Raw genomic sequence first — 23,860 nt, 5'->3', positions numbered from 1 at the left:
TTCAGACCATTTGGAGCATTTTTTGAAAAATTGAAAAAATCGGACGGACGCGTACGCGCGCGCACATATACGCACGCACAGCTCATATGCAATGAAAATTTCCCGTTTTTTTACTTTGATCGGATGTCTGAAATGTCAAGGAATATTTCTACCAAGTTTCAAGTCAATCCCACTCAAAATGACGTCATACGGGTCCGTCAAAGTTGAAATTCCGCGCGCGCGTCAATGGCGATATACAGTGCAACAATGCCAAAAAACCGCCAATTTTAAATCCGATTTTACTCGTCAGGATGGACGGTGACCCCCCATTTTCTTTACATATTCTGAAAGCTGATGAGTTGTACATGTCATTTCATGGGTTGGCAATGCTGGAAAAATGATGAAAAGATATCAAATTTCTTAATAAATCAAAACAAGTAAACTTTCAAAATGACGTCATCAAATTTCAAGTTTACTCGAGCGTATCTCACTTATCCTTAGTCAATTTTCACCCAGATTTCAGTATGCTGTAGCTTATTTAATACTCTATCAGTTATGTAATAACACAATTTTGATTGAATGACAGCATGACCTCATAAAAATGAATTGAAAGTAACCTTGTCGAATTTGACCAGTTTACGTGTTATCTCTATGGGAGTGCAGTTTTTCTGGAAATGAAAATTGACATGACTGTCTTTTTCGAGCACTAGCTCACTTATGCTTCGGTGAATTTCTCCCAGATTTTAATATGTTGTAGCTGAGACTTTGGGCTATCGTTAATGTGCATTTTGTTTTTTCATACGATGTCGGGATCACATCAATAAACGTGGTTGAAATTAAAGCTTATATTCGTTGTATTGAAATATTTCTTTCTTTCTGCAACTTTCTTTGCAATAACTCAAGAAAAACATACCCTATCAACACCATATTTTGTACATGCTTAGTTCATGTCACGTTCATTATTTCATAAAATAACAACTACTTGATCAGATGCCATCTTGGTTATGTAAAGTAGGGTCAAAGGTCATAAATGTTTCATCCTGTATCTTGGTGAATACATCTCCTATCTTTCCCATATTTTGCACACGTAAAGACCATGTGACAAGGATCATATCACAAAATAACCACTTTTTGCTCAGATGACATCTTGTCTTTGCAAAGTGGGGTCAAAGGTCATATGTACTTCTTTCTTTATCGTCATTATGACGTGTTATCTCTATGGGAGGGATTTTTTCTAGATGTGAAAATTGACATGATTGTCTTTATCGAGCACTAGCTCACTCACCCTTCGATGAATTTCTCCCAGATTTTAATATGTTGTAGCTGAGACTTTGCGCTATCGTAATGTGTCCTCCGTTTTTTCATACGACGTCAAAAGCACGTCGAAAAACTCGGCTTAAGTAATCAAAGCTTAGCTTCATTAGGTGATCCGAGTATCCTCTCGGGTCACCTTCTGTATCTGTACGGATTCTTTGTTGGTTCTTCTTCTTCTTCTTCTTCTTTATTTCTGGACAAAATTTGTGTAGAGGTTAGCCCAGAAAGTCCTCTTCCTATCAATTTCAAAATTATACCATATATGTATCATGTCCCAAAGACGACAGATCTAATGTATAATAGTGATCAGTCGACCGTGACGTCACTGTGACGTCATTATATGAAAACACATTCTCAATCATATCTCACTAATGGAATAGAGTTTTTCAATGAAATTTACGTCACATATATTACAAGTTATGCGCATTCTACTCATATTCTCAAAATTCATATTTTCTCTTAAAACGTGCGCGTACGCGCGCGTTGAAATATTTGTATCCTCAAATCGAGCTCAAAATTTTTTTGCACACGTTTCAGACCATTTGGAGCATTTTTTGAAAAATTGAAAAAATCGGACGGACGCGTACGCGCGCGCACATATACGCACGCACAGCTCATATGCAATGAAAATTTCCCGTTTTTTTACTTTGATCGGATGTCTGAAATGTCAAGGAATATTTCTACCAAGTTTCAAGTCAATCCCACTCAAAATGACGTCATACGGGTCCGTCAAAGTTGAAATTCCGCGCGCGCGTCAATGGCGATATACAGTGCAACAATGCCAAAAAACCGCCAATTTTAAATCCGATTTTACTCGTCAGGATGGACGGTGACCCCCCATTTTCTTTACATATTCTGAAAGCTGATGAGTTGTACATGTCATTTCATGGGTTGGCAATGCTGGAAAAATGATGAAAAGATATCAAATTTCTTAATAAATCAAAACAAGTAAACTTTCAAAATGACGTCATCAAATTTCAAGTTTACTCGAGCGTATCTCACTTATCCTTAGTCAATTTTCACCCAGATTTCAGTATGCTGTAGCTTATTTAATACTCTATCAGTTATGTAATAACACAATTTTGATTGAATGACAGCATGACCTCATAAAAATGAATTGAAAGTAACCTTGTCGAATTTGACCAGTTTACGTGTTATCTCTATGGGAGTGCAGTTTTTCTGGAAATGAAAATTGACATGACTGTCTTTTTCGAGCACTAGCTCACTTATGCTTCGGTGAATTTCTCCCAGATTTTAATATGTTGTAGCTGAGACTTTGGGCTATCGTTAATGTGCATTTTGTTTTTTCATACGATGTCGGGATCACATCAATAAACGTGGTTGAAATTAAAGCTTATATTCGTTGTATTGAAATATTTCTTTCTTTCTGCAACTTTCTTTGCAATAACTCAAGAAAAACATACCCTATCAACACCATATTTTGTACATGCTTAGTTCATGTCACGTTCATTATTTCATAAAATAACAACTACTTGATCAGATGCCATCTTGGTTATGTAAAGTAGGGTCAAAGGTCATAAATGTTTCATCCTGTATCTTGGTGAATACATCTCCTATCTTTCCCATATTTTGCACACGTAAAGACCATGTGACAAGGATCATATCACAAAATAACCACTTTTTGCTCAGATGACATCTTGTCTTTGCAAAGTGGGGTCAAAGGTCATATGTACTTCTTTCTTTATCGTCATTATGACGTGTTATCTCTATGGGAGGGATTTTTTCTAGATGTGAAAATTGACATGATTGTCTTTATCGAGCACTAGCTCACTCACCCTTCGATGAATTTCTCCCAGATTTTAATATGTTGTAGCTGAGACTTTGCGCTATCGTAATGTGTCCTCCGTTTTTTCATACGACGTCAAAAGCACGTCGAAAAACTCGGCTTAAGTAATCAAAGCTTAGCTTCATTAGGTGATCCGAGTATCCTCTCGGATCACCTTCTGTATCTGTACGGATTCTTTGTTGGTTCTTCTTCTTCTTCTTCTTCTTCTTTATTTCTGGACAAAATTTGTGTAGAGGTTAGCCCAGAAAGTCCTCTTCCTATCAATTTCAAAATTATACCATATATGTATCATGTCCCAAAGACGACAGATCTAATGTATAATAGTGATCAGTCGACCGTGACGTCACTGTGACGTCATTATATGAAAACACATTCTCAATCATATCTCACTAATGGAATAGAGTTTTTCAATGAAATTTACGTCACATATATTACAAGTTATGCGCATTCTACTCATATTCTCAAAATTCATATTTTCTCTTAAAACGTGCGCGTACGCGCGCGTTGAAATATTTGTATCCTCAAATCGAGCTCAAAATTTTTTTGCACACGTTTCAGACCATTTGGAGCATTTTTTGAAAAATTGAAAAAATCGGACGGACGCGTACGCGCGCGCACATATACGCACGCACAGCTCATATGCAATGAAAATTTCCCGTTTTTTTACTTTGATCGGATGTCTGAAATGTCAAGGAATATTTCTACCAAGTTTCAAGTCAATCCCACTCAAAATGACGTCATACGGGTCCGTCAAAGTTGAAATTCCGCGCGCGCGTCAATGGCGATATACAGTGCAACAATGCCAAAAAACCGCCAATTTTAAATCCGATTTTACTCGTCAGGATGGACGGTGACCCCCCATTTTCTTTACATATTCTGAAAGCTGATGAGTTGTACATGTCATTTCATGGGTTGGCAATGCTGGAAAAATGATGAAAAGATATCAAATTTCTTAATAAATCAAAACAAGTAAACTTTCAAAATGACGTCATCAAATTTCAAGTTTACTCGAGCGTATCTCACTTATCCTTAGTCAATTTTCACCCAGATTTCAGTATGCTGTAGCTTATTTAATACTCTATCAGTTATGTAATAACACAATTTTGATTGAATGACAGCATGACCTCATAAAAATGAATTGAAAGTAACCTTGTCGAATTTGACCAGTTTACGTGTTATCTCTATGGGAGTGCAGTTTTTCTGGAAATGAAAATTGACATGACTGTCTTTTTCGAGCACTAGCTCACTTATGCTTCGGTGAATTTCTCCCAGATTTTAATATGTTGTAGCTGAGACTTTGGGCTATCGTTAATGTGCATTTTGTTTTTTCATACGATGTCGGGATCACATCAATAAACGTGGTTGAAATTAAAGCTTATATTCGTTGTATTGAAATATTTCTTTCTTTCTGCAACTTTCTTTGCAATAACTCAAGAAAAACATACCCTATCAACACCATATTTTGTACATGCTTAGTTCATGTCACGTTCATTATTTCATAAAATAACAACTACTTGATCAGATGCCATCTTGGTTATGTAAAGTAGGGTCAAAGGTCATAAATGTTTCATCCTGTATCTTGGTGAATACATCTCCTATCTTTCCCATATTTTGCACACGTAAAGACCATGTGACAAGGATCATATCACAAAATAACCACTTTTTGCTCAGATGACATCTTGTCTTTGCAAAGTGGGGTCAAAGGTCATATGTACTTCTTTCTTTATCGTCATTATGACGTGTTATCTCTATGGGAGGGATTTTTTCTAGATGTGAAAATTGACATGATTGTCTTTATCGAGCACTAGCTCACTCACCCTTCGATGAATTTCTCCCAGATTTTAATATGTTGTAGCTGAGACTTTGCGCTATCGTAATGTGTCCTCCGTTTTTTCATACGACGTCAAAAGCACGTCGAAAAACTCGGCTTAAGTAATCAAAGCTTAGCTTCATTAGGTGATCCGAGTATCCTCTCGGATCACCTTCTGTATCTGTACGGATTCTTTGTTGGTTCTTCTTCTTCTTCTTCTTCTTCTTTATTTCTGGACAAAATTTGTGTAGAGGTTAGCCCAGAAAGTCCTCTTCCTATCAATTTCAAAATTATACCATATATGTATCATGTCCCAAAGACGACAGATCTAATGTATAATAGTGATCAGTCGACCGTGACGTCACTGTGACGTCATTATATGAAAACACATTCTCAATCATATCTCACTAATGGAATAGAGTTTTTCAATGAAATTTACGTCACATATATTACAAGTTATGCGCATTCTACTCATATTCTCAAAATTCATATTTTCTCTTAAAACGTGCGCGTACGCGCGCGTTGAAATATTTGTATCCTCAAATCGAGCTCAAAATTTTTTTGCACACGTTTCAGACCATTTGGAGCATTTTTTGAAAAATTGAAAAAATCGGACGGACGCGTACGCGCGCGCACATATACGCACGCACAGCTCATATGCAATGAAAATTTCCCGTTTTTTTACTTTGATCGGATGTCTGAAATGTCAAGGAATATTTCTACCAAGTTTCAAGTCAATCCCACTCAAAATGACGTCATACGGGTCCGTCAAAGTTGAAATTCCGCGCGCGCGTCAATGGCGATATACAGTGCAACAATGCCAAAAAACCGCCAATTTTAAATCCGATTTTACTCGTCAGGATGGACGGTGACCCCCCATTTTCTTTACATATTCTGAAAGCTGATGAGTTGTACATGTCATTTCATGGGTTGGCAATGCTGGAAAAATGATGAAAAGATATCAAATTTCTTAATAAATCAAAACAAGTAAACTTTCAAAATGACGTCATCAAATTTCAAGTTTACTCGAGCGTATCTCACTTATCCTTAGTCAATTTTCACCCAGATTTCAGTATGCTGTAGCTTATTTAATACTCTATCAGTTATGTAATAACACAATTTTGATTGAATGACAGCATGACCTCATAAAAATGAATTGAAAGTAACCTTGTCGAATTTGACCAGTTTACGTGTTATCTCTATGGGAGTGCAGTTTTTCTGGAAATGAAAATTGACATGACTGTCTTTTTCGAGCACTAGCTCACTTATGCTTCGGTGAATTTCTCCCAGATTTTAATATGTTGTAGCTGAGACTTTGGGCTATCGTTAATGTGCATTTTGTTTTTTCATACGATGTCGGGATCACATCAATAAACGTGGTTGAAATTAAAGCTTATATTCGTTGTATTGAAATATTTCTTTCTTTCTGCAACTTTCTTTGCAATAACTCAAGAAAAACATACCCTATCAACACCATATTTTGTACATGCTTAGTTCATGTCACGTTCATTATTTCATAAAATAACAACTACTTGATCAGATGCCATCTTGGTTATGTAAAGTAGGGTCAAAGGTCATAAATGTTTCATCCTGTATCTTGGTGAATACATCTCCTATCTTTCCCATATTTTGCACACGTAAAGACCATGTGACAAGGATCATATCACAAAATAACCACTTTTTGCTCAGATGACATCTTGTCTTTGCAAAGTGGGGTCAAAGGTCATATGTACTTCTTTCTTTATCGTCATTATGACGTGTTATCTCTATGGGAGGGATTTTTTCTAGATGTGAAAATTGACATGATTGTCTTTATCGAGCACTAGCTCACTCACCCTTCGATGAATTTCTCCCAGATTTTAATATGTTGTAGCTGAGACTTTGCGCTATCGTAATGTGTCCTCCGTTTTTTCATACGACGTCAAAAGCACGTCGAAAAACTCGGCTTAAGTAATCAAAGCTTAGCTTCATTAGGTGATCCGAGTATCCTCTCGGGTCACCTTCTGTATCTGTACGGATTCTTTGTTGGTTCTTCTTCTTCTTCTTCTTCTTTATTTCTGGACAAAATTTGTGTAGAGGTTAGCCCAGAAAGTCCTCTTCCTATCAATTTCAAAATTATACCATATATGTATCATGTCCCAAAGACGACAGATCTAATGTATAATAGTGATCAGTCGACCGTGACGTCACTGTGACGTCATTATATGAAAACACATTCTCAATCATATCTCACTAATGGAATAGAGTTTTTCAATGAAATTTACGTCACATATATTACAAGTTATGCGCATTCTACTCATATTCTCAAAATTCATATTTTCTCTTAAAACGTGCGCGTACGCGCGCGTTGAAATATTTGTATCCTCAAATCGAGCTCAAAATTTTTTTGCACACGTTTCAGACCATTTGGAGCATTTTTTGAAAAATTGAAAAAATCGGACGGACGCGTACGCGCGCGCACATATACGCACGCACAGCTCATATGCAATGAAAATTTCCCGTTTTTTTACTTTGATCGGATGTCTGAAATGTCAAGGAATATTTCTACCAAGTTTCAAGTCAATCCCACTCAAAATGACGTCATACGGGTCCGTCAAAGTTGAAATTCCGCGCGCGCGTCAATGGCGATATACAGTGCAACAATGCCAAAAAACCGCCAATTTTAAATCCGATTTTACTCGTCAGGATGGACGGTGACCCCCCATTTTCTTTACATATTCTGAAAGCTGATGAGTTGTACATGTCATTTCATGGGTTGGCAATGCTGGAAAAATGATGAAAAGATATCAAATTTCTTAATAAATCAAAACAAGTAAACTTTCAAAATGACGTCATCAAATTTCAAGTTTACTCGAGCGTATCTCACTTATCCTTAGTCAATTTTCACCCAGATTTCAGTATGCTGTAGCTTATTTAATACTCTATCAGTTATGTAATAACACAATTTTGATTGAATGACAGCATGACCTCATAAAAATGAATTGAAAGTAACCTTGTCGAATTTGACCAGTTTACGTGTTATCTCTATGGGAGTGCAGTTTTTCTGGAAATGAAAATTGACATGACTGTCTTTTTCGAGCACTAGCTCACTTATGCTTCGGTGAATTTCTCCCAGATTTTAATATGTTGTAGCTGAGACTTTGGGCTATCGTTAATGTGCATTTTGTTTTTTCATACGATGTCGGGATCACATCAATAAACGTGGTTGAAATTAAAGCTTATATTCGTTGTATTGAAATATTTCTTTCTTTCTGCAACTTTCTTTGCAATAACTCAAGAAAAACATACCCTATCAACACCATATTTTGTACATGCTTAGTTCATGTCACGTTCATTATTTCATAAAATAACAACTACTTGATCAGATGCCATCTTGGTTATGTAAAGTAGGGTCAAAGGTCATAAATGTTTCATCCTGTATCTTGGTGAATACATCTCCTATCTTTCCCATATTTTGCACACGTAAAGACCATGTGACAAGGATCATATCACAAAATAACCACTTTTTGCTCAGATGACATCTTGTCTTTGCAAAGTGGGGTCAAAGGTCATATGTACTTCTTTCTTTATCGTCATTATGACGTGTTATCTCTATGGGAGGGATTTTTTCTAGATGTGAAAATTGACATGATTGTCTTTATCGAGCACTAGCTCACTCACCCTTCGATGAATTTCTCCCAGATTTTAATATGTTGTAGCTGAGACTTTGCGCTATCGTAATGTGTCCTCCGTTTTTTCATACGACGTCAAAAGCACGTCGAAAAACTCGGCTTAAGTAATCAAAGCTTAGCTTCATTAGGTGATCCGAGTATCCTCTCGGATCACCTTCTGTATCTGTACGGATTCTTTGTTGGTTCTTCTTCTTCTTCTTCTTCTTCTTTATTTCTGGACAAAATTTGTGTAGAGGTTAGCCCAGAAAGTCCTCTTCCTATCAATTTCAAAATTATACCATATATGTATCATGTCCCAAAGACGACAGATCTAATGTATAATAGTGATCAGTCGACCGTGACGTCACTGTGACGTCATTATATGAAAACACATTCTCAATCATATCTCACTAATGGAATAGAGTTTTTCAATGAAATTTACGTCACATATATTACAAGTTATGCGCATTCTACTCATATTCTCAAAATTCATATTTTCTCTTAAAACGTGCGCGTACGCGCGCGTTGAAATATTTGTATCCTCAAATCGAGCTCAAAATTTTTTTGCACACGTTTCAGACCATTTGGAGCATTTTTTGAAAAATTGAAAAAATCGGACGGACGCGTACGCGCGCGCACATATACGCACGCACAGCTCATATGCAATGAAAATTTCCCGTTTTTTTACTTTGATCGGATGTCTGAAATGTCAAGGAATATTTCTACCAAGTTTCAAGTCAATCCCACTCAAAATGACGTCATACGGGTCCGTCAAAGTTGAAATTCCGCGCGCGCGTCAATGGCGATATACAGTGCAACAATGCCAAAAAACCGCCAATTTTAAATCCGATTTTACTCGTCAGGATGGACGGTGACCCCCCATTTTCTTTACATATTCTGAAAGCTGATGAGTTGTACATGTCATTTCATGGGTTGGCAATGCTGGAAAAATGATGAAAAGATATCAAATTTCTTAATAAATCAAAACAAGTAAACTTTCAAAATGACGTCATCAAATTTCAAGTTTACTCGAGCGTATCTCACTTATCCTTAGTCAATTTTCACCCAGATTTCAGTATGCTGTAGCTTATTTAATACTCTATCAGTTATGTAATAACACAATTTTGATTGAATGACAGCATGACCTCATAAAAATGAATTGAAAGTAACCTTGTCGAATTTGACCAGTTTACGTGTTATCTCTATGGGAGTGCAGTTTTTCTGGAAATGAAAATTGACATGACTGTCTTTTTCGAGCACTAGCTCACTTATGCTTCGGTGAATTTCTCCCAGATTTTAATATGTTGTAGCTGAGACTTTGGGCTATCGTTAATGTGCATTTTGTTTTTTCATACGATGTCGGGATCACATCAATAAACGTGGTTGAAATTAAAGCTTATATTCGTTGTATTGAAATATTTCTTTCTTTCTGCAACTTTCTTTGCAATAACTCAAGAAAAACATACCCTATCAACACCATATTTTGTACATGCTTAGTTCATGTCACGTTCATTATTTCATAAAATAACAACTACTTGATCAGATGCCATCTTGGTTATGTAAAGTAGGGTCAAAGGTCATAAATGTTTCATCCTGTATCTTGGTGAATACATCTCCTATCTTTCCCATATTTTGCACACGTAAAGACCATGTGACAAGGATCATATCACAAAATAACCACTTTTTGCTCAGATGACATCTTGTCTTTGCAAAGTGGGGTCAAAGGTCATATGTACTTCTTTCTTTATCGTCATTATGACGTGTTATCTCTATGGGAGGGATTTTTTCTAGATGTGAAAATTGACATGATTGTCTTTATCGAGCACTAGCTCACTCACCCTTCGATGAATTTCTCCCAGATTTTAATATGTTGTAGCTGAGACTTTGCGCTATCGTAATGTGTCCTCCGTTTTTTCATACGACGTCAAAAGCACGTCGAAAAACTCGGCTTAAGTAATCAAAGCTTAGCTTCATTAGGTGATCCGAGTATCCTCTCGGATCACCTTCTGTATCTGTACGGATTCTTTGTTGGTTCTTCTTCTTCTTCTTCTTCTTTATTTCTGGACAAAATTTGTGTAGAGGTTAGCCCAGAAAGTCCTCTTCCTATCAATTTCAAAATTATACCATATATGTATCATGTCCCAAAGACGACAGATCTAATGTATAATAGTGATCAGTCGACCGTGACGTCACTGTGACGTCATTATATGAAAACACATTCTCAATCATATCTCACTAATGGAATAGAGTTTTTCAATGAAATTTACGTCACATATATTACAAGTTATGCGCATTCTACTCATATTCTCAAAATTCATATTTTCTCTTAAAACGTGCGCGTACGCGCGCGTTGAAATATTTGTATCCTCAAATCGAGCTCAAAATTTTTTTGCACACGTTTCAGACCATTTGGAGCATTTTTTGAAAAATTGAAAAAATCGGACGGACGCGTACGCGCGCGCACATATACGCACGCACAGCTCATATGCAATGAAAATTTCCCGTTTTTTTACTTTGATCGGATGTCTGAAATGTCAAGGAATATTTCTACCAAGTTTCAAGTCAATCCCACTCAAAATGACGTCATACGGGTCCGTCAAAGTTGAAATTCCGCGCGCGCGTCAATGGCGATATACAGTGCAACAATGCCAAAAAACCGCCAATTTTAAATCCGATTTTACTCGTCAGGATGGACGGTGACCCCCCATTTTCTTTACATATTCTGAAAGCTGATGAGTTGTACATGTCATTTCATGGGTTGGCAATGCTGGAAAAATGATGAAAAGATATCAAATTTCTTAATAAATCAAAACAAGTAAACTTTCAAAATGACGTCATCAAATTTCAAGTTTACTCGAGCGTATCTCACTTATCCTTAGTCAATTTTCACCCAGATTTCAGTATGCTGTAGCTTATTTAATACTCTATCAGTTATGTAATAACACAATTTTGATTGAATGACAGCATGACCTCATAAAAATGAATTGAAAGTAAGTAACCTTGTCGAATTTGACCAGTTTACGTGTTATCTCTATGGGAGTGCAGTTTTTCTGGAAATGAAAATTGACATGACTGTCTTTTTCGAGCACTAGCTCACTTATGCTTCGGTGAATTTCTCCCAGATTTTAATATGTTGTAGCTGAGACTTTGGGCTATCGTTAATGTGCATTTTGTTTTTTCATACGATGTCGGGATCACATCAATAAACGTGGTTGAAATTAAAGCTTATATTCGTTGTATTGAAATATTTCTTTCTTTCTGCAACTTTCTTTGCAATAACTCAAGAAAAACATACCCTATCAACACCATATTTTGTACATGCTTAGTTCATGTCACGTTCATTATTTCATAAAATAACAACTACTTGATCAGATGCCATCTTGGTTATGTAAAGTAGGGTCAAAGGTCATAAATGTTTCATCCTGTATCTTGGTGAATACATCTCCTATCTTTCCCATATTTTGCACACGTAAAGACCATGTGACAAGGATCATATCACAAAATAACCACTTTTTGCTCAGATGACATCTTGTCTTTGCAAAGTGGGGTCAAAGGTCATATGTACTTCTTTCTTTATCGTCATTATGACGTGTTATCTCTATGGGAGGGATTTTTTCTAGATGTGAAAATTGACATGATTGTCTTTATCGAGCACTAGCTCACTCACCCTTCGATGAATTTCTCCCAGATTTTAATATGTTGTAGCTGAGACTTTGCGCTATCGTAATGTGTCCTCCGTTTTTTCATACGACGTCAAAAGCACGTCGAAAAACTCGGCTTAAGTAATCAAAGCTTAGCTTCATTAGGTGATCCGAGTATCCTCTCGGATCACCTTCTGTATCTGTACGGATTCTTTGTTGGTTCTTCTTCTTCTTCTTCTTCTTTATTTCTGGACAAAATTTGTGTAGAGGTTAGCCCAGAAAGTCCTCTTCCTATCAATTTCAAAATTATACCATATATGTATCATGTCCCAAAGACGACAGATCTAATGTATAATAGTGATCAGTCGACCGTGACGTCACTGTGACGTCATTATATGAAAACACATTCTCAATCATATCTCACTAATGGAATAGAGTTTTTCAATGAAATTTACGTCACATATATTACAAGTTATGCGCATTCTACTCATATTCTCAAAATTCATATTTTCTCTTAAAACGTGCGCGTACGCGCGCGTTGAAATATTTGTATCCTCAAATCGAGCTCAAAATTTTTTTGCACACGTTTCAGACCATTTGGAGCATTTTTTGAAAAATTGAAAAAATCGGACGGACGCGTACGCGCGCGCACATATACGCACGCACAGCTCATATGCAATGAAAATTTCCCGTTTTTTTACTTTGATCGGATGTCTGAAATGTCAAGGAATATTTCTACCAAGTTTCAAGTCAATCCCACTCAAAATGACGTCATACGGGTCCGTCAAAGTTGAAATTCCGCGCGCGCGTCAATGGCGATATACAGTGCAACAATGCCAAAAAACCGCCAATTTTAAATCCGATTTTACTCGTCAGGATGGACGGTGACCCCCCATTTTCTTTACATATTCTGAAAGCTGATGAGTTGTACATGTCATTTCATGGGTTGGCAATGCTGGAAAAATGATGAAAAGATATCAAATTTCTTAATAAATCAAAACAAGTAAACTTTCAAAATGACGTCATCAAATTTCAAGTTTACTCGAGCGTATCTCACTTATCCTTAGTCAATTTTCACCCAGATTTCAGTATGCTGTAGCTTATTTAATACTCTATCAGTTATGTAATAACACAATTTTGATTGAATGACAGCATGACCTCATAAAAATGAATTGAAAGTAACCTTGTCGAATTTGACCAGTTTACGTGTTATCTCTATGGGAGTGCAGTTTTTCTGGAAATGAAAATTGACATGACTGTCTTTTTCGAGCACTAGCTCACTTATGCTTCGGTGAATTTCTCCCAGATTTTAATATGTTGTAGCTGAGACTTTGGGCTATCGTTAATGTGCATTTTGTTTTTTCATACGATGTCGGGATCACATCAATAAACGTGGTTGAAATTAAAGCTTATATTCGTTGTATTGAAATATTTCTTTCTTTCTGCAACTTTCTTTGCAATAACTCAAGAAAAACATACCCTATCAACACCATATTTTGTACATGCTTAGTTCATGTCACGTTCATTATTTCATAAAATAACAACTACTTGATCAGATGCCATCTTGGTTATGTAAAGTAGGGTCAAAGGTCATAAATGTTTCATCCTGTATCTTGGTGAATACATCTCCTATCTTTCCCATATTTTGCACACGTAAAGACCATGTGACAAGGATCATATCACAAAATAACCACTTTTTGCTCAGATGACATCTTGTCTTTGCAAAGTGGGGTCAAAGGTCATATGTACTTCTTTCTTTATCGTCATTATGACGTGTTATCTCTATGGGAGGGATTTTTTCTAGATGTGAAAATTGACATGATTGTCTTTATCGAGCACTAGCTCACTCACCCTTCGATGAATTTCTCCCAGATTTTAATATGTTGTAGCTGAGACTTTGCGCTATCGTAATGTGTCCTCCGTTTTTTCATACGACGTCAAAAGCACGTCGAAAAACTCGGCTTAAGTAATCAAAGCTTAGCTTCATTAGGTGATCCGAGTATCCTCTCGGGTCACCTTCTGTATCTGTACGGATTCTTTGTTGGTTCTTCTTCTTCTTCTTCTTCTTTATTTCTGGACAAAATTTGTGTAGAGGTTAGCCCAGAAAGTCCTCTTCCTATCAATTTCAAAATTATACCATATATGTATCATGTCCCAAAGACGACAGATCTAATGTATAATAGTGATCAGTCGACCGTGACGTCACTGTGACGTCATTATATGAAAACACATTCTCAATCATATCTCACTAATGGAATAGAGTTTTTCAATGAAATTTACGTCACATATATTACAAGTTATGCGCATTCTACTCATATTCTCAAAATTCATATTTTCTCTTAAAACGTGCGCGTACGCGCGCGTTGAAATATTTGTATCCTCAAATCGAGCTCAAAATTTTTTTGCACACGTTTCAGACCATTTGGAGCATTTTTTGAAAAATTGAAAAAATCGGACGGACGCGTACGCGCGCGCACATATACGCACGCACAGCTCATATGCAATGAAAATTTCCCGTTTTTTTACTTTGATCGGATGTCTGAAATGTCAAGGAATATTTCTACCAAGTTTCAAGTCAATCCCACTCAAAATGACGTCATACGGGTCCGTCAAAGTTGAAATTCCGCGCGCGCGTCAATGGCGATATACAGTGCAACAATGCCAAAAAACCGCCAATTTTAAATCCGATTTTACTCGTCAGGATGGACGGTGACCCCCCATTTTCTTTACATATTCTGAAAGCTGATGAGTTGTACATGTCATTTCATGGGTTGGCAATGCTGGAAAAATGATGAAAAGATATCAAATTTCTTAATAAATCAAAACAAGTAAACTTTCAAAATGACGTCATCAAATTTCAAGTTTACTCGAGCGTATCTCACTTATCCTTAGTCAATTTTCACCCAGATTTCAGTATGCTGTAGCTTATTTAATACTCTATCAGTTATGTAATAACACAATTTTGATTGAATGACAGCATGACCTCATAAAAATGAATTGAAAGTAACCTTGTCGAATTTGACCAGTTTACGTGTTATCTCTATGGGAGTGCAGTTTTTCTGGAAATGAAAATTGACATGACTGTCTTTTTCGAGCACTAGCTCACTTATGCTTCGGTGAATTTCTCCCAGATTTTAATATGTTGTAGCTGAGACTTTGGGCTATCGTTAATGTGCATTTTGTTTTTTCATACGATGTCGGGATCACATCAATAAACGTGGTTGAAATTAAAGCTTATATTCGTTGTATTGAAATATTTCTTTCTTTCTGCAACTTTCTTTGCAATAACTCAAGAAAAACATACCCTATCAACACCATATTTTGTACATGCTTAGTTCATGTCACGTTCATTATTTCATAAAATAACAACTACTTGATCAGATGCCATCTTGGTTATGTAAAGTAGGGTCAAAGGTCATAAATGTTTCATCCTGTATCTTGGTGAATACATCTCCTATCTTTCCCATATTTTGCACACGTAAAGACCATGTGACAAGGATCATATCACAAAATAACCACTTTTTGCTCAGATGACATCTTGTCTTTGCAAAGTGGGGTCAAAGGTCATATGTACTTCTTTCTTTATCGTCATTATGACGTGTTATCTCTATGGGAGGGATTTTTTCTAGATGTGAAAATTGACATGATTGTCTTTATCGAGCACTAGCTCACTCACCCTTCGATGAATTTCTCCCAGATTTTAATATGTTGTAGCTGAGACTTTGCGCTATCGTAATGTGTCCTCCGTTTTTTCATACGACGTCAAAAGCACGTCGAAAAACTCGGCTTAAGTAATCAAAGCTTAGCTTCATTAGGTGATCCGAGTATCCTCTCGGATCACCTTCTGTATCTGTACGGATTCTTTGTTGGTTCTTCTTCTTCTTCTTCTTCTTCTTTATTTCTGGACAAAATTTGTGTAGAGGTTAGCCCAGAAAGTCCTCTTCCTATCAATTTCAAAATTATACCATATATGTATCATGTCCCAAAGACGACAGATCTAATGTATAATAGTGATCAGTCGACCGTGACGTCACTGTGACGTCATTATATGAAAACACATTCTCAATCATATCTCACTAATGGAATAGAGTTTTTCAATGAAATTTACGTCACATATATTACAAGTTATGCGCATTCTACTCATATTCTCAAAATTCATATTTTCTCTTAAAACGTGCGCGTACGCGCGCGTTGAAATATTTGTATCCTCAAATCGAGCTCAAAATTTTTTTGCACACGTTTCAGACCATTTGGAGCATTTTTTGAAAAATTGAAAAAATCGGACGGACGCGTACGCGCGCGCACATATACGCACGCACAGCTCATATGCAATGAAAATTTCCCGTTTTTTTACTTTGATCGGATGTCTGAAATGTCAAGGAATATTTCTACCAAGTTTCAAGTCAATCCCACTCAAAATGACGTCATACGGGTCCGTCAAAGTTGAAATTCCGCGCGCGCGTCAATGGCGATATACAGTGCAACAATGCCAAAAAACCGCCAATTTTAAATCCGATTTTACTCGTCAGGATGGACGGTGACCCCCCATTTTCTTTACATATTCTGAAAGCTGATGAGTTGTACATGTCATTTCATGGGTTGGCAATGCTGGAAAAATGATGAAAAGATATCAAATTTCTTAATAAATCAAAACAAGTAAACTTTCAAAATGACGTCATCAAATTTCAAGTTTACTCGAGCGTATCTCACTTATCCTTAGTCAATTTTCACCCAGATTTCAGTATGCTGTAGCTTATTTAATACTCTATCAGTTATGTAATAACACAATTTTGATTGAATGACAGCATGACCTCATAAAAATGAATTGAAAGTAACCTTGTCGAATTTGACCAGTTTACGTGTTATCTCTATGGGAGTGCAGTTTTTCTGGAAATGAAAATTGACATGACTGTCTTTTTCGAGCACTAGCTCACTTATGCTTCGGTGAATTTCTCCCAGATTTTAATATGTTGTAGCTGAGACTTTGGGCTATCGTTAATGTGCATTTTGTTTTTTCATACGATGTCGGGATCACATCAATAAACGTGGTTGAAATTAAAGCTTATATTCGTTGTATTGAAATATTTCTTTCTTTCTGCAACTTTCTTTGCAATAACTCAAGAAAAACATACCCTATCAACACCATATTTTGTACATGCTTAGTTCATGTCACGTTCATTATTTCATAAAATAACAACTACTTGATCAGATGCCATCTTGGTTATGTAAAGTAGGGTCAAAGGTCATAAATGTTTCATCCTGTATCTTGGTGAATACATCTCCTATCTTTCCCATATTTTGCACACGTAAAGACCATGTGACAAGGATCATATCACAAAATAACCACTTTTTGCTCAGATGACATCTTGTCTTTGCAAAGTGGGGTCAAAGGTCATATGTACTTCTTTCTTTATCGTCATTATGACGTGTTATCTCTATGGGAGGGATTTTTTCTAGATGTGAAAATTGACATGATTGTCTTTATCGAGCACTAGCTCACTCACCCTTCGATGAATTTCTCCCAGATTTTAATATGTTGTAGCTGAGACTTTGCGCTATCGTAATGTGTCCTCCGTTTTTTCATACGACGTCAAAAGCACGTCGAAAAACTCGGCTTAAGTAATCAAAGCTTAGCTTCATTAGGTGATCCGAGTATCCTCTCGGATCACCTTCTGTATCTGTACGGATTCTTTGTTAGGTGATCCGAGTATCCTCTCGGATCACCTTCTGTATCTGTACTGATTCTTTGTTCTTCTTTTTAATCTTCTTTATTTCTGGACAAAATTTGTGCAGAGGTTAGCTCAGAAAGTGCATTGTCTCTCAATGTCAAACTTATACCATATATGTATCATGTCGCAAAGACGACAGCGCAAGTAAAATCATAGTGATCAGTCGACCGTGACGTCACTATGACGTCATTATATGAAAACACATTTTCATGCATATCTCATTAATAGAATGGAATTCTTCAATGAAATTTACGTCACACATATTTCAAGTCAAGTGAATTCTACTCATATTCTCAAAATTCATTTTTATCTCAAAACGCGCGCGTACGCGCGCGTTGAAATATTTGTATGCTCAAATCGAGCTCAAATTTTTTTTGCACACGTTTCAGACCATTTGGAGCATTTTTTGAAAAATTGAAAAAATTCGACGGACGCGTACGCGCGCGCACATATTCGCACACACAGCTCATATGCAATAGAAATTTCCCGTTTTTTTACATTTATCGGATGCCTGAAATGTCAAGGAATATTTCTACCAAGTTTCAAGTCAATCCGACTTAATATGACGTCATACGGGCCCGTCAAAGTTGAAATTCCGCGCGCGCGTCAATGGCGATATACAGTGCAACGATGCCAAAAAAACGCCAATTTTAAATCCGGTTTTACTCGTCAGGATGGACGGTGACCCCCCATTTTCTTTACATATTCTGAAAGCTGATGAGTTGAATATGTTATTTCATGGGTTGGCGATGTTGGAAAAATGATTAAAAGATATCAAATATCTTAATAAAGTAAAAAAAGTAAATTTTCAAAATGACGTCATCAAATTTCAAGTTCACTCAAGCGTATCTCACTTATCCTTTGCCAATTTACACCCAGATTTCAGTATGTTGTAGCTTATTATATGATCTTTCATTAATATAATTACAACATTTTGATTGGATGACGGCATCACCTCGTAAAAATGGATTGAAAGTAATATTGTCAAATTTGACCAGTTTACGTGTTATCTCTATGGGAGAGCAGTTTTTCTGGCAGTGAAAATTGACATGACTCTCTTTTTCGAGCACTAGCTCACTTATGCTTCGGTGAATTTCTCCCAGATTTTAGTATGTTGTAGCTGAGACTTTGGGCTATCGGAAATGTGCCCTCCATTTTTTCATACGATGTCGGCATCACGTCGAAAAACTTGGTTGAAAATGGCACGAGGCTTCGATGCAGCGTCATTTTGCTTAATACACAGGGCCTATGGAGAATGAAATAGGTCATTGCGTAGCGCATCCGACTCGTAATCCTAAGGTCCCTGGTTCGAGGCTCACCCCTGCCAATATTTTTAAAATTTTTTTAAACACTTTTTTCTTCTTTTTCTTTAGTTAATCTTAATCTCCCTTTCCTTACTTTATCTTTTTCTGATTTTTTTATGCTTCTCCTTCAAATTTCTATAAAATAACATAATTTTTTCTTTATTTTTCTTTCTTTCTACTTTCTGTGCAATAGATGAACAACAACAATGGCTATCAATCCCATATTTTGCACATGTTTAGTACATGTCACGTACATTATTTCATAAAATAACAACTACTTGATCGGACACCATCTTGGGTATGTAAATTAGGGTCCAAGGTCATAAATGTTTCATCCAGTATCTTGGTGAATACATGTCCTATCTTTCCCATATTTTGCACACGCAAAGACCATGTTACAAGAATCATTTCATAAAATAATCACTTTTTGCTTAGACGCCATTTTGGGTGTGCAAAGTGAGGTCAAAGGTCAAATATACTTCATTCTGTATTTCCGTTAGTGTATACGGAAGTCGGTACCAAAGATGGCAGGTCTCACTCCGTTTTCTAAATGAGAATCCAAATATCACACGGCCAATGTCTCTAAACAAGGATGAAACCTTATGGTCATGCCTATTGTGATCAGGACTCTAATCATTGATTAAAAAAAAAAACGGATCACCTAATTTGTCAGTCTTGACAAATTCCGGGTCTAGTTCTTTTTCTTCTTCTTTCTCCCCAAAAGTTGTGCATCGATTAGCTCAGAAAGTCCTCTTCCTATCAATTTCAAACTGATACCATATATGTATCGTCTCCCAAAGACGGCAATCGAACTAAAATCAAAGTGATCAGTCGACCGTGACGTCACTATGACGTCATTATATGAAAACACATTCTCAATCATATCTCATTAATGGAATGGAATTTTTCAATGAAATTTACGTCACATATATTTCAAGTCAAACGCATTCTATTCATATTCTCAAAATTCATCTATACCTTAAAACGTGCGCGTACGCGCGCGTTGAAATATTTGTATGCTCAAATCGAGCTCAAATTTTTTTTGCACACGTTTCAGACCATTTGGAGCATTTTTTGAAAAATTGAAAAATTTTTACGGACGCGTACGCGCGCGCGCATTTACGCACGCACAGCTCATATGCAATAGAAATTTCCCGTTTTTTCACACTTATCGCCTGCCTGAAAAGTCAGGGAATATGTCTACCAAGTTTCAAGTCAATCCGACTCAATATGACGTCATAAGGGCCCGTCAAAGTTGAAATTCCGCGCGCGCGTCAATGGCGATATACAGTGCAACAATGCCAAAAAACCGCCAATTTTGAATCCGATTTTACTCGTCAGGATGGACGGTGACCCCCCATTTTCTTTACATATTCTGAAAGCTGATGAGTTGTACATGTCATTTCATGGGTTGGCGATGCTGGAAAAATGATTAAACCATATCAAATTTCTTAATAAAATAAAAAGAGCAAATTTTCAAAATGACGTCATCAAATTACAAGTTCACTCGAGCGTATCTCACTTATCCTTGGCCAATTTTCACCCATATTTCAGTATGTTGCAGCTTACTAAATGCTCTTTCATTAATATATTAACAACATTTTGATTAGATGACGACATCACCTCGTAATATTGGATTGAAAGTAATCTTGTCAAATTTGACCAGTTTACGTGTTATCTTAATGGGAGTGCAGTTTTTCTGGGAATGAAAATTGACATGACTATCTTTTTCGAGCACTAGCTCACCTATGCTTCGGTGAATTTCTCTAAGATTTTAATATGTTGTAGCTGAGACTTTGGGCTATCTTAAATGTGCCCTTCATTTTTTCATACGCTATCGGGATCACGTCCAAAAACTTGGTTGAAATCAAAGCCTATCTTCGATGTATTTTCATATTTCTTTCTTTTTCCAACTTTCTTTGCAATAACTCAAGAAAAAGATACTCTATCACCACCATATTTTGCACATGTTTAGTTCATGTCACGTACATTATTTCATAAAATAACAACTACTTCATCAGACGCCATCTTGGGTATGTAAATTAGGGTGAAAGGTCATAAATGTTTCATCCTGTATCTTGGTGAATACATGTCTTATCTTCCCCATATTTTGCACACGTAAAGACCGTGTTACAAGGATCATTTCACAAAATAACCACTTTTTGTTCAGATGCCATCTTGTCTGTGCAGATCGGGGTCAAAGGTCATATGTACTTCTTTCTTTATCTTCGTTATGACGTGTTATCTCTATGGGAAGGAATTTTTCTAGATGTGAAAATTGACATGATTGTCTTTATCGAACACTAGCTCACTTACCCTTCGGTGAATTTCTCCCAGATTTTAATATGTTGTAGCTGAGACTTTGCGCTATCGTACGTGTTCCCTTTGTTTTTCATATGGTGTCGGGATCACGTCCAAAAAAGTGGTTGAAATTAAAGATTATCTTCGATGTATTTTCATATTTCTTTCTTTTTCCAACTTTCTTTGCAATAACTCAAGAAAAACAGCCCCTATCATCCCCATATTTTGCACATGTTTAGTTAATGTCACGTACATTATTTCATAAAATAACAACTACTTGATCAGACACCATCTTGGGTATGTAAATTAGGGTCAAAGGTCATAAATGTTTCATCCTGTATCTTGGTGAATACATGTCTTATCTTTCCCATATGTTGCACACGCAAAGACCATGTTACAGGAATCATTTCACAAAATAACCACTTTTTGCTCAGATGCCATCTTGGGGGTGCAAAGTGGGGTCAAAGGTCAAATATAGTTCATTCTGCTTCTTTGATAGTGTATACGGAATTCGGTACCCAAGATGGCAGGTCTGACTCCCTTTTCAAAATGAGAATCCAAACATCACACGACCAATGTCCCTAATCTCAGGTGAAAACTCGAATCATTGATTTTAAAAAAAAAAATCGGATCACCTAATTTGTCAGTCTTGACAAATTCCGAGTCTAGTTGGTTCTTCTTCTTCTTCTTCTTCTTCTTTATTTCTGGACAAAATTTGTGTAGAGGTTAGCCCAGAAAGTCCTCTTCCTATCAATTTCAAAATTATACCATATATGTATCATGTCCCAAAGACGACAGATCTAATGTATAATAGTGATCAGTCGACCGTGACGTCACTGTGACGTCATTATATGAAAACACATTCTCAATCATATCTCACTAATGGAATAGAGTTTTTCAATGAAATTTACGTCACATATATTACAAGTTATGCGCATTCTACTCATATTCTCAAAATTCATATTTTCTCTTAAAACGTGCGCGTACGCGCGCGTTGAAATATTTGTATCCTCAAATCGAGCTCAAAATTTTTTTGCACACGTTTCAGACCATTTGGAGCATTTTTTGAAAAATTGAAAAAATCGGACGGACGCGTACGCGCGCGCACATATACGCACGCACAGCTCATATGCAATGAAAATTTCCCGTTTTTTTACTTTGATCGGATGTCTGAAATGTCAAGGAATATTTCTACCAAGTTTCAAGTCAATCCCACTCAAAATGACGTCATACGGGTCCGTCAAAGTTGAAATTCCGCGCGCGCGTCAATGGCGATATACAGTGCAACAATGCCAAAAAACCGCCAATTTTAAATCCGATTTTACTCGTCAGGATGGACGGTGACCCCCCATTTTCTTTACATATTCTGAAAGCTGATGAGTTGTACATGTCATTTCATGGGTTGGCAATGCTGGAAAAATGATGAAAAGATATCAAATTTCTTAATAAATCAAAACAAGTAAACTTTCAAAATGACGTCATCAAATTTCAAGTTTACTCGAGCGTATCTCACTTATCCTTAGTCAATTTTCACCCAGATTTCAGTATGCTGTAGCTTATTTAATACTCTATCAGTTATGTAATAACACAATTTTGATTGAATGACAGCATGACCTCATAAAAATGAATTGAAAGTAACCTTGTCGAATTTGACCAGTTTACGTGTTATCTCTATGGGAGTGCAGTTTTTCTGGAAATGAAAATTGACATGACTGTCTTTTTCGAGCACTAGCTCACTTATGCTTCGGTGAATTTCTCCCAGATTTTAATATGTTGTAGCTGAGACTTTGGGCTATCGTTAATGTGCATTTTGTTTTTTCATACGATGTCGGGATCACATCAATAAACGTGGTTGAAATTAAAGCTTATATTCGTTGTATTGAAATATTTCTTTCTTTCTGCAACTTTCTTTGCAATAACTCAAGAAAAACATACCCTATCAACACCATATTTTGTACATGCTTAGTTCATGTCACGTTCATTATTTCATAAAATAACAACTACTTGATCAGATGCCATCTTGGTTATGTAAAGTAGGGTCAAAGGTCATAAATGTTTCATCCTGTATCTTGGTGAATACATCTCCTATCTTTCCCATATTTTGCACACGTAAAGACCATGTGACAAGGATCATATCACAAAATAACCACTTTTTGCTCAGATGACATCTTGTCTTTGCAAAGTGGGGTCAAAGGTCATATGTACTTCTTTCTTTATCGTCATTATGACGTGTTATCTCTATGGGAGGGATTTTTTCTAGATGTGAAAATTGACATGATTGTCTTTATCGAGCACTAGCTCACTCACCCTTCGATGAATTTCTCC

The sequence above is a fragment of the Diadema setosum genome, chromosome 11 (genome assembly GCF_964275005.1).
Source record: "Diadema setosum chromosome 11, eeDiaSeto1, whole genome shotgun sequence".
NCBI lineage: Eukaryota > Metazoa > Echinodermata > Echinoidea > Diadematoida > Diadematidae > Diadema > Diadema setosum.
This window is presented reverse-complemented; position numbering follows the sequence as displayed.